Genomic DNA, 11,628 nt, shown 5'->3' on the forward strand with positions numbered 1-11,628 from the left:
AAGTTCTTCAGCCATCGACCTAACTCCGCCACACACCTTGCATCTTAACGCCAACCAATGCCTGTGTGCAATTGTGGACCAGATTGCCACAACTCATCCTTATCCATGGTAGTGCAGTAATACCATAAGGATACTTCTTGTCTTCTAGAGAATATCATCTTCTCTCATAGAGAGAGCAACCAAAGATCTTCTCCTTCAACACCTTGTGCAAACCTGATTGTATCAACACATCCTTGACTTGTACTTGCCACAAGCCAAAATTGATTCTTCCATCAAATTTCTCTATTTCAAGCTTCACAGCACTTGAATATCCTGAGCAACCGTATACTGGAATAGTATAACTCAACTATAGACCGTGCACTAGGAAGGGTCCCCAAGAAAGAGAGGTGGGTCACAATGGACACACTTAAATACCAAGTCTTTCCTTAGCCAGAACCTTTTCCAAACTGCACTTTCACAGAGTCACACTGCCTTCCAGCAACAACAACAGCAACCAAAGATCAACCTCAAGCCACAGGACAAAATTCTTTTCTGATGTGGAAGGTCAGACTAGGCTGCAACCACAGAGCATACTAAGAATAAATCCCACCAAACCGAAGCTCTGATACCACTTGTTGGGAATAAGACACCATTCTCCCTTGAGAAAACACCTTTGACAGAGAAATAAAATAGACACAATCACAACACAAGAATTTAACGTGGAAACTCCAATTACCGGAGAAAAAACCAGAATTAGACCTTCTGTAAACGGAACTTCAGACTTCTGGATAGGCCTGAGAAAGCACAGTGCCAGGATGCTTCAGAAATAGCTGCTTCTCCGGATCCGGGCTTTCTTACTTATCTGATAGGCATGGGGCATAAATAAAATAAGTAGTAGGCTTTCAGCCAAGCAGTTGCTTTAAATAGGATGTGAATGCTTCTTACAGAGAATATCACTATGTGAAAATTGTTACAACACATAGACTTCTTTCTCTCACCGGCACCCCAGTACACCCACACTCTCTCAAAGCAAATATCTAACTACACCTCAACCTGATCCTCATCAAAAGCATTTAACTTTGGAACACTTCCATCTCAATATTACAAACCTCAATTTCCTTCAAATCAATATAGAGACTCGGAAATTGCACTTTCATCAATTTAGACTGAACAAATAAAATGGAAATATGGAAATAATAAGTCTAAAATAAAAAAAATCATGAATACACTACAAAAAAAAATCATAGATTTATAGTCACGGTTTTGGACCTATGGTCACGGTTTTTTACTGTGGCCTATTTTCTCGTGGCCATAGGTCTATGGTAACAGTTTTTTTATTTATGATCACGGTTTCTATTTTTAAAATCTGACACTTTAGGCCACGTTTTTTCCACCGTGATCATAGGTTAATCTATGGTCACGAGTAAAAATCATGACCATAGCCTCTATGGTCACCCCTCCTTAAAATCGTGACCATAACCCTATCTATAGTCACGGTTTTCATTGTGACCATAGCCTTATCTATGGTCACCCCTCCTTAAAACTGTGACCATAACCTTATCTATCGTCACAGTTTTTCACCGTGGCCATAGCCTCTATGGCCACCCCTCCTTAAAACCGTGACCATAGGTTATTTATGGTCACCCTATTTTAAAATGGTGACTATAGCCTGTTGTTGTTTTTGAGATTTAATTTTTTTAAATTATAATCACATCCCAAAATGATGATAATCACAAAACAAATCTAAAAATAAGAAATTTAAGAAATCTAAATCATAAAAGTTTCATTATAAGATAGATATGTTTAATTTTTAGTCTGAACAACACAAATCAAAATAGAGTGTAATTTTTTCAATTACATGTAATACCTCAAAAAATACATAACACATCAAAATATTACATTTACATAACTAAGGTCATCCCTGTGATATTTGTATGGAACATATTTTCTTCATCACATCATGTCTTCCAGCACGCAAAAGAAATAAACATGTTAGAACAGAGCAAAAATGCTTTTGATGATACAGTACATATGCAGCAAAATAAGGGAAATATTCATCCACAGCAACAGTTAAGAATTATTCACAACCATTATTTTAATATGTTGAATTTTCTTCTGAGTCAAACTATTTTATATAACAAGTATGATATAAACTTACTGCTTAGTGAATTCATCCAATCTTTTGACAAAATATGATTAAACCTAATAATGCAAATATCTGAACTTACTAAATATAATCTAATAGGTCAATTATAGTGACAATCTAGCTACCATATACATACTTACTACCTAAATAAATAGAAGATCAAATTATTTTATATAACAAGTATGATATAAACTTACTGCTTAGTTCCTTCATTTTGAGATGCCATTTGAAGTTGTTATACACTGTGCCACAACAACTAGTCAACTCCTTTTGTCTTTATCAGTCCAAAAAAATTATTCTGTATACAAAACAAAACAAAAAATTCAAGAGAAGGTAAATCTATATGAAGAATTAAATTGTTAAACCTCCCTTCCCTGCCTCTAAATTTTATTTGAAAAAAGAAAAACTATATTTTTTTCTTTTTACATTGGAAAGAGTATGTTATGAACAGATCAACTGATCAGATAATGAAAATATAGAGTATGAAAAAGTGTTAGTAGTGTCCTACGTATATGTCAAGAAGAAAATTAAATGGTTAGCCAGCTTCTGCAATTCTGCATGGGGACTCCATGGAATACACACACAAACAGACTACTGCAAATCAGTCCTCTAATGTATTTAGCAAATCAGTAAAGGGAAGTATAAATTTGCAAAGGGAAGTAATAAATCAGTAAATAAGCACAACATATTTAGCAAATCAAATCAAGTTGGGGAAGCAGATAAATTTCTAGCCCCTTCTAAGTTTACCTATGGAATAGTTAATGTAGAAAACCAAAAACCACATCAGATATTTACTCAAGAAATAGCATGTTATTATGCTTTCCATTTTGCAAAGGAGAGTTTGATTGTCTTAAGCACAGTAAAATTTAGTGCTTTTGCAAGTTAGGGTCTTGAAAGGGAAGGGTTTATAAAGACTAAAGGTGGAAACGATTTTACTCTTTTAGAGCCCTTTTAGAACCCCAGCTATTCAACCCATTTTATCTCTTCATTCAACCAAGAAAGTTGCTGCAGGGTCAAATATCAAAGAGTAGAAGACGCTTCATATGTAGACCACAGCTAAACGGAAATAACATCAGCAACAACAACTAAATTGGCCCCATACTCAAACTCAAAGCAAATACCAAAATATCAACTTTTAAAGCCACAGAAAAAACTAATTCCACTCAATTTTAATAAATTTTATCACTTGAAAAATTAACTTAAAAAAGAAAAAAAATATATTTTTCATTCTTCATTTTTCCCTTTTTCCAAATCAGCTCATTTTTTGCAAGTTTCCAAAGCACACGCAAAAGCATCATCAAAGTCCAAGATCAAAAGGCAATTCATATTACATATTACAGGAGGCAATTCAATTTAATTCAATTCAATTACAAATTATCAAACCTACAAATTCAATTCTGAATCCAAACTAAATGAAAAATACATCAGCAACAACAAGTAAATTGGTAACAACAATTTTTTTCGTCAGCTCAAGAAAGTTTCAATTAAGCAGGAGTTCACACTGTGAACCAAGTGACGCCGATTTTTATGTGGGACTGCGTACAAACGCGTCTACAAGGGAATGCTAGCATCACATATTCATATCTACCGAATCATGCCGTCAAGAACATGAATATGATCAATGTCTTCGAAGTTCAAAGTTTCTGGACACCTTCCTAGTTCTCATTCTCATCTATTTATTTTGTCTCTAAATTGTAAATTTCAAGTAAATAAAGTACATCTGTACAGATTTTTTATTTTTAACTTCCGTTCAAATTGCAATAGAACAATAACAAACCAAAGGCTAATAAGCTCCAAATTCAAATAATGAAATCTTTTTTTGATAACTAATTAGTATCCAAAATAGAAAAATCTCAAGATCAAACGATGAATCTAATAGTGAAGCTATCCTAGCTTTTGCTCAATTTTATTTTATCATTTCTGACTATCATTATTCTCTTCTCATATCTTTCAGAAGCAACAAGCTACTTTTTTCATTCTTCATTTTTCCCTTTTTCCAAATCAGCTCCATATTTTGCAAGTTTCCAAAGCATAAGCAGAAGCATCATAAAAGTCCAAGATCAAAAGGCAATTCATATTACATATTACAAGAGGCGATTCAATTCAATTTAATTCAATTATTAAGTACTAAACCTACAAATTCAATCCAATATCTGAATCCAAAATAAACGGAAAATACATCAGCAACAACAACTAAATTGGCAACAATTTTTTTTGTCGGCTCAAGAGAGTTTCAATTAGGCAGAAAAAGTTCATCCTCCCAAACTCAAACCTAAAAAAAATACCAAAATATCTACTTTTAAACCCCCAGAAAAAAACTAACTCCACTCAACTTTAATAAATTTCATCACTTGAAAAATTAACTTAAAAAAGAAATAAAAATCTTTTTTTTCATTCTTATTTTTCCCTTTTTCCAAATCAGCTCCATTTTTTGCAAGTTTCCAAAGCACAAGCGGAAGCATCATTAAAGTCCAAGATCAAAAGGCACTATACTGTGATTATGAATGACCATTTCTAAATAAGTATATATAAAAATGATGGCCTGAATCAATCAAGGAGTGTGTGAGTGTGATTGAATGTTACCAAAACAAAGTCGTCCTCACATAATCAGACTTACTCTTGGAATAAGACTGAGCAGGGTATTTTGCTTCGAATAGCAGCGCTTCTGCTAGTGGGCTCAGGGTGACAGGAAGCTCGCGGTGAGACAAAGTTACCCAAAGGAGCTCGACGATGGTGGGGTTTCTGCCCTCGGCGATGGTGGGGACTGTGAGGAAGGGAAACAACGCACTGATGAGAGACTGAGTTGAGCTCGGTAATATTGGGGTTTCTGCCTTCAACGATGGTGGGGGCTGGGAGGAACGGAAGCGGCCCAGTAAAGAGAAACTGAGTTGAGCTTGGCGATGGCGATGGTGGGGGCTAGGACGAAGGGAAACGACGATGGTAGGGGCTGGGAGGAAAGGAAACGACACAATGAAGAGATACTGAGTTCAGCTCGGCAATGGTGTGGGCTAGGAGGAAGGGAAACGGTGCAAGCTAGGGTTCTTTTTTGTCTAAGTTATTAGGAGGGAATGGGGATTTTACTGGGAGGGAGGAGGAATTTTGGGAGGGAGGGGGGAAACGACTGCGTTTGGGGACGGATAATTTAAAAAAATGAAAAAATGAATTAAAAAAAATGTGACCATATGCCACCTTAGGCCACCCCTAATAACCATGACCATAGATACTCTATGGTCACCATTTTTTAAAAAATCGTGACCATAGACTCTTTTAGGTCACCTCCCAAAACCGTGACCTTAGATACATTTAGGTCACTTTCCAAAACCGTGACCATAGACCCTTTTAGGTCACCCTTTCCAAAAACTGTGACTATAGACCTTTTTAGGTCACCCCCAAAACTGTGACCATAGACCCTTTTAGGTCACCCTTTTTTGAAAAACCATGACCATAGACTTTTTTTTATCATTGTGAAAAACCATGACCATAGACCCCGTTAGGTTATTCCCAAAATCGTGACCATAGACCCTTTTAGGCCACCACCCAAAACTGTGACCATAGACCCCTTAAGGTCACTCCCTAAAACCGTGACCATAGACCTTTTTAGGTTACCCTTTTTTGAAAAACTGTGACCATAGATCCTTTTTGGTCACTGTAAAAAATCATGACCATAGACCTCTTTAGGCCACCCCCCCAAAATCGTGACCATAGACCCTCTTAGGCCACCCTTTTTTAAAAAACCGTGACCATAAATACTCTATGGTCACTCTTTTTGTAAAAACTGTGACCATAGCTTTTTTTATCACGGTAAAAAACTGTGACCATAGATCCAAAATGTTGTAGTGATAAAACTTAGTTTAATAAAAAAGACATATGCCTATGACTATGTCTTAAAAATCCTTTGAAATCTAAAGTCCTTGAGTTTGATTCCAATTCAACAGGAAGGGAATCTTCAGAATCATCATCAATATATTCTCCTTCAAGTTCATTCTAATCCAAAGAAACACATTATCAGGAAAGTAAACTAGGAACTTTAATGAACTACCAATAGGGTAAATTAGAAAAAAGGAAAACAACACATAATCAAAATGATCTTTGGATACCAAGAAAGATAGGGTAAATTTCGGAAGAAAAAGTGATAAGCAAAAAAATAAAAAAGGAAGATAATTTAAAGACAGCAACGAAAAAGAAGAGATCTGTTAAGGATCTAATAGGACCAGCAATAGCAGAATAATCAAACTTTATAGATACCTAGGGATGGCCAATTAGCTCTCCCTAGAAGGTTCTACACAGTTGGAATTACCAACTCAGAGAGAGAGATCCTCTCCAACTTCTAACAGAATTCATAATAGAAAAATATCCTCTTTAAACTAACTATAACCTATCTATTTATAGGCAGTGAGTAATAGGGTCTAACAACCTATCAGTCAGCTGGGCATGCCAACATCTCCTAAAACAATTTCTACTTGACCTCTACTTACCTCTCCTTTTGTAACACAGCCCAAACTTGTTAGTAGTAGGCACCTCTCTATCAATACTCCCCCTCGGACAACCACCTTGTCGTCAAGGTAAAACTTCTGAAAGGTGGCCCGCAATGTTGCCGCTCACTCTAGCTGTCTTCACAAGGAGAGAGGCCCACCCAGCGCACCAAATACTCCAAAGCTCCGTGCTCTACGGTTCGCGATGCTACGATCTGAGATGGACACATCACTAGCTCACCATCCTTAGCTAGCCCTGGTGGAAGCGCCTGTACCTGCTGCTGCGACGGAACGGCCTTTTTCAACTTGCTAACATGGAAGACCGGGTGGAGCCTGCACCCTTGAGGCATAGCTAACATGTACGCCACTGCCCTTATTGTCTCAACCACATCAAACGGTTCATATTAATGAGGTCTTAGCTTCTCATTAACCTTCTGCGCTAGTGTCCACATCCGATAAGGTTGCATTTTCAAATAAACACACTCACCTGGCTTGAACTCGACATCTCTTCGATGCCTATTTGCTGCTTGTTTCATCCACTACTGCGCCTGCATCAAGTGCGTTTTCAGCTCTGCCAACATCACATCCCTGGCTGCGGTCAATGCTGCCACTTCCTCAACATGTGATGGAAACATCTCTCCTCGGAAAAGAATAGGTGCTGGCATATGGTGCGGAAATTCTAAATCCACAAACTTACCGGCAAGTACACCAAGTCGTACCAAGTAATACCTCAGGTGAGTGAGGATCGATCACACGAGAATTAATGGATTGAGCAATAATGGTCGAATGATTCCTTAGTCAGGCAAATAAAAAGTGATGTTTTGGGAGATTCAGAAAGCATTAAATAGCAGTTTAGAGAGTAGAAAATGCAAACAGTGAGAATGGTGTGAAGTATATGAGAGAAGGTGGTTAAGATTTCGGAGATGTTTCCTTTTCCATATTAAGTTTTCTCACCAACTATTTTAATCATGCAAGATTCATTTCGTGGCAAACTGTTAATGACTAAACCCTAATGTCTAAGTGATTTAGTCTCCTCTAACCTAGTTGACTGCCAATGTCTTGGTCACTTAGTTTCGATTAGAGGATTAAGTTCAATTCTAGTTTATGGCCACAAAAACCCTAATTACCCATTGCTAAAAGGATTATATGTCACGTATCCTAATTAGTTCAACTAATTAACAATTTAGGAGGAATTTACTTTCAAGTTGTTGTTCACGTGAGATATCTCTTCCAAGAATCACAAGAACGCATATAGAATAAGGGTCATTTTTCCGATCCACCCAAATTCATAAAATGCAGAACAAAAGTAATCATTGAAACTGAATCAATACATTAATTAAAATAGAAAAACAATAGTCTTAATCCATAGAAATAAACAGAGTTCCTAACCTTTACCGAGGAGGTTTAATGGCTCATGCTTCAGAGAGAAAACAAGGGTTCAACAAATGTGAAAGTGCGAAAGTGAGAAGATCCCCCTCAAAGGGTGAATATTTTCCTTTTATATCTAACCTAATTTGATTTGAAACTAAAATAAAATAATAAATTCTAAAACTAAAATATTTTGTTTGTAAATAAAAATAACTAAAATAAAAGATAAAACATTAATTAAAAGTTAAATCCAACTAAAGATGCTCCAAGAGTGAACTCCTCCCGAAAATTTGAGAACAACCCTAGACAAGAGAAGTAGTGCTGAAGTAAATGATGTCGGCCAGATACAATAAAAAGGTCATACGAAGAAGCCTTGCCACAAGCAACTTGGTCTTGATAAGAAATGACATTGGAGTAAACAAGTCGGGCGAAGGAAAGCTCGCTGTAACTGGAAGGGACCTTTCAAGGAACCGAAGTCTTGGGAAAAGGCTATTACAAAGTGTCCAACTTGAATGGAGCTGAGCTTCAAAGGTCGTGGCACGCATGCAATTTGTAGAGATATTATAGCTAGAAGCGCACCTCGCTCCCTGATGTACTCTTTTTCCCGACTTCACGGTTTTTTCCCAAGAAGGGTTTTCCTAAAGAGGATTTTAACGAGGCATCAAAGCAGGGACTAGGGGCAAGAAAGTTATCCTTTTAGTAGGAAAGCATTTTTGTAATTACACCATTAATAACCATGTCTCTTTTTATTCCATTACTGTTTTCTACGATACGCATCGACTTAAGCTCCAAAAGGTGCATAAATTTGTTGTCCGACCTACATGGTCGGCAAGATAAAGTGATGAGGTACAAGCCGGTGTAAAGAGGCTATAAATGACGATCATGTAAGTTCGGAAAATACGATATGCTAGTCTATGACTTATAAGTTGGAAGGCATCTGAACAAAATAGAATGCATCGCAAAAATAACCTAAGATGTAAAAATGACCCAGCAACAAAACAAACTGATCGTTTGCACTAAGTAATGAAAAAACCTTTTTTCAAAATAAATCCTAAGGTAAAGGATATTTGTTAAAGGCTTTCACAAAAAAATCCTCATAAACAGTCATAAAAACAGCTCAACAACAGATGAGTTGTTCGACATGTACAATGAAAGCAATCATCTTAAAATCCTAAGGCAAAAGGAAATTAAAAAAAAAACTTTTTAAAGAAGGTTAAAAGAAGTTGTTAAATCCTATTCAAAGGATCAACATCCACAAACGATAACAAAATGCAAAAACTAAAGAGTTGTTAAGATCCTTTTTGAAGGACCAAAGTCAACAAAAGTATGTAAAAAGTACACAAAACATAATGAAAATATTTATAAAAGGATTCACAAGTTGGGCCTTAACCAAACTTCTAAACAGGGCCAATAAAAGGATTTTGATCTTCATTTGTAGAGGAATCGGGTTCGGTGGAGGAAGTTGGAAGGTTCTGCTCGGTTGGGATGACTTTTGGCTAAGAAGAACTCGGTATTGCCTCATCAGAAGTAGCAACTCCTGGAGGAGGAGACTCAACCAAACGTTATCCAGCAGTCTTGAGCTTAGAGTCATGGGATGGCGAGGGGGAGAGAGGATCTTCCCGTCAACTACGATCATGTCGGGGTTAAGAGGAGACAAGTCTAAGTCAGGAGCAATAACCCGAACTTGTCTCTTCAAAACCTCAAACACCTCCTTTGTACCCTCAGCAACTGACTACTCTAAGTCGACATAATCCTTTCTAAGTCGCTTCACCTCCTTCTTAAAATCCAAGTTCTCCCCAAAAACTCGGACATAGTTCTCTTCAGTCTTCTTCAGTAACCCTTCGACCGGAGCACAGGAAGCCGAGGATTGTTTTTCTTTTTCACGAGTTTTAAAGAGCTCGGCTTCCAGCCTTATCTTCTCCTCCTCCAGTCCCTTTTCTGCCTCTCGAAGAGAGGCCACCTCGGCCTGAAGGGCCTCCAAAGAATACTAAGTAGCATTCAGAGGAGTCCTCTCCAACTCTCTTAGCATAGTGGAACAAAACCCAGTAGTTCGGATCCCACCTCAGATCAAGACTTGAAAGTGGTTTTTGATCGAAACATCATCCATAGCAATAAAGCTATGAGGAAGGATGTGTTTCTCACAAAACCTTACCCCATCAAACCCAACGTCATAGATGTTGGGGCCACTGGATTCTGAAGTCTTCCTTCTCTTAAAATTCGGCTCCGAAAAGGGAGGGATCGGAGGGATAGGAACTAGAGAAGGAGGAGGAGGAGGAAGAGGGTTTACCGGCTTATTTTAAGAAGAGGTACCCGAATCAGACTTGGTCAGAGAGGGAGTATCTGGCTCATCGCTCTCTTGCAACTGAGCAGCTAGAGCTCAGGCATTCCTTTTAGCCTCTTGAACTTTCTGATAGGCCTTAGAATCGTTTTTCATTTTTTTTTGCAAAAAGAACAAGAGATATCAACAAACAAGTCGGGGAAACGAGCGGTTCTCTATAAAATGGTAAGTAAACACTATCTAACTCGGTATAGACATAACTCGGTGTTCCGAGAAGGAACTTCTTGGTGTCAAGGTTTGGAGCCCGTCCCCAAGTCTCTCGGAAGAACTCGATTACAGCCTCCTCGACTTCGTCCAAGTTTATCAAATTATATTTCTCAACAGTGATAAGGATAGCAAAGAAGTTCCTTCAAAGTCAAGTCCCACGTCCTTCAAAATTCTTCAGAGAAAGAACGAAGCTCCAATAAAAGAAGATGGAAGGACTGGAGAAAAAGCAGAAAAGAAGAAGGCTTCGACGTATGAGAGGGAAAAGAAAAACTTGAGAGAGAGAATAGTGCACCCAATTCACAAGAGAACAAACGAAAAGAAGAGAGAGAAAGGAAGAAAAACGTTTATAAAGGCCCAATGGACAAAAACGTAAAATTGACTTCTTCATTAAAGAACGTACACAGTTACAAATGTAACCACATCCTACGTGTCCAAAGAGAAAGCCAACAGACGCAATGGTTGATATTCTAAAATCTCGTTGGTTTTTCGACTTGAAAACGGAACCTGACCTGGGACATCCGATGTGATGACTCTACCTCTTGGCATCTGTCAGACTTCATTAATACTTGAATCTGACTTAAGCAAAAATATCGGATCCAAGTAGGAGCACTGTTTATCCTTGCCCCAAAGCATAAATCAGGCCCAAAAGTAGAGAAAGCCCAAAATGCAGACCTCTTCACAGGTCAGACAAAAGCACTCCATAATAACACCCTTCACCGAGAACGAGTTGTAACAAACCCCTAATATCTCTCTCCACTTCTAGAAGAGAGATCTCAACAACCCCTAGATAAATGGGCGGTTATCCACCATCAGTAGTGAAACTACTCTAACGGTGGTTATTGGTTTATCACCTATAAATACACTAACACTCTCAGGTATACTTAAGTTTCAATACACTTAAACCTGCTAAAACCCTTGCTGACTTAGGCATTGGAGTGTTTTGCAGGTACCACCCCTCATCTTCTCACAAACAATTTGGACGACGGCTGCTTGACGCAGGTTAAGTCAGAAACCATCGAAAAGAGAGCTTCGACCTTACGTTTAGGCCCAAATACGATCCAGTTTCAGAAAACCCTTGAAACAAGTATAATCATGCATTATTTATTAAATGAAAATTG

Source organism: Arachis duranensis, chromosome 4 (assembly GCF_000817695.3).
Source record: "Arachis duranensis cultivar V14167 chromosome 4, aradu.V14167.gnm2.J7QH, whole genome shotgun sequence".
Lineage (NCBI taxonomy): Eukaryota > Viridiplantae > Streptophyta > Magnoliopsida > Fabales > Fabaceae > Arachis > Arachis duranensis.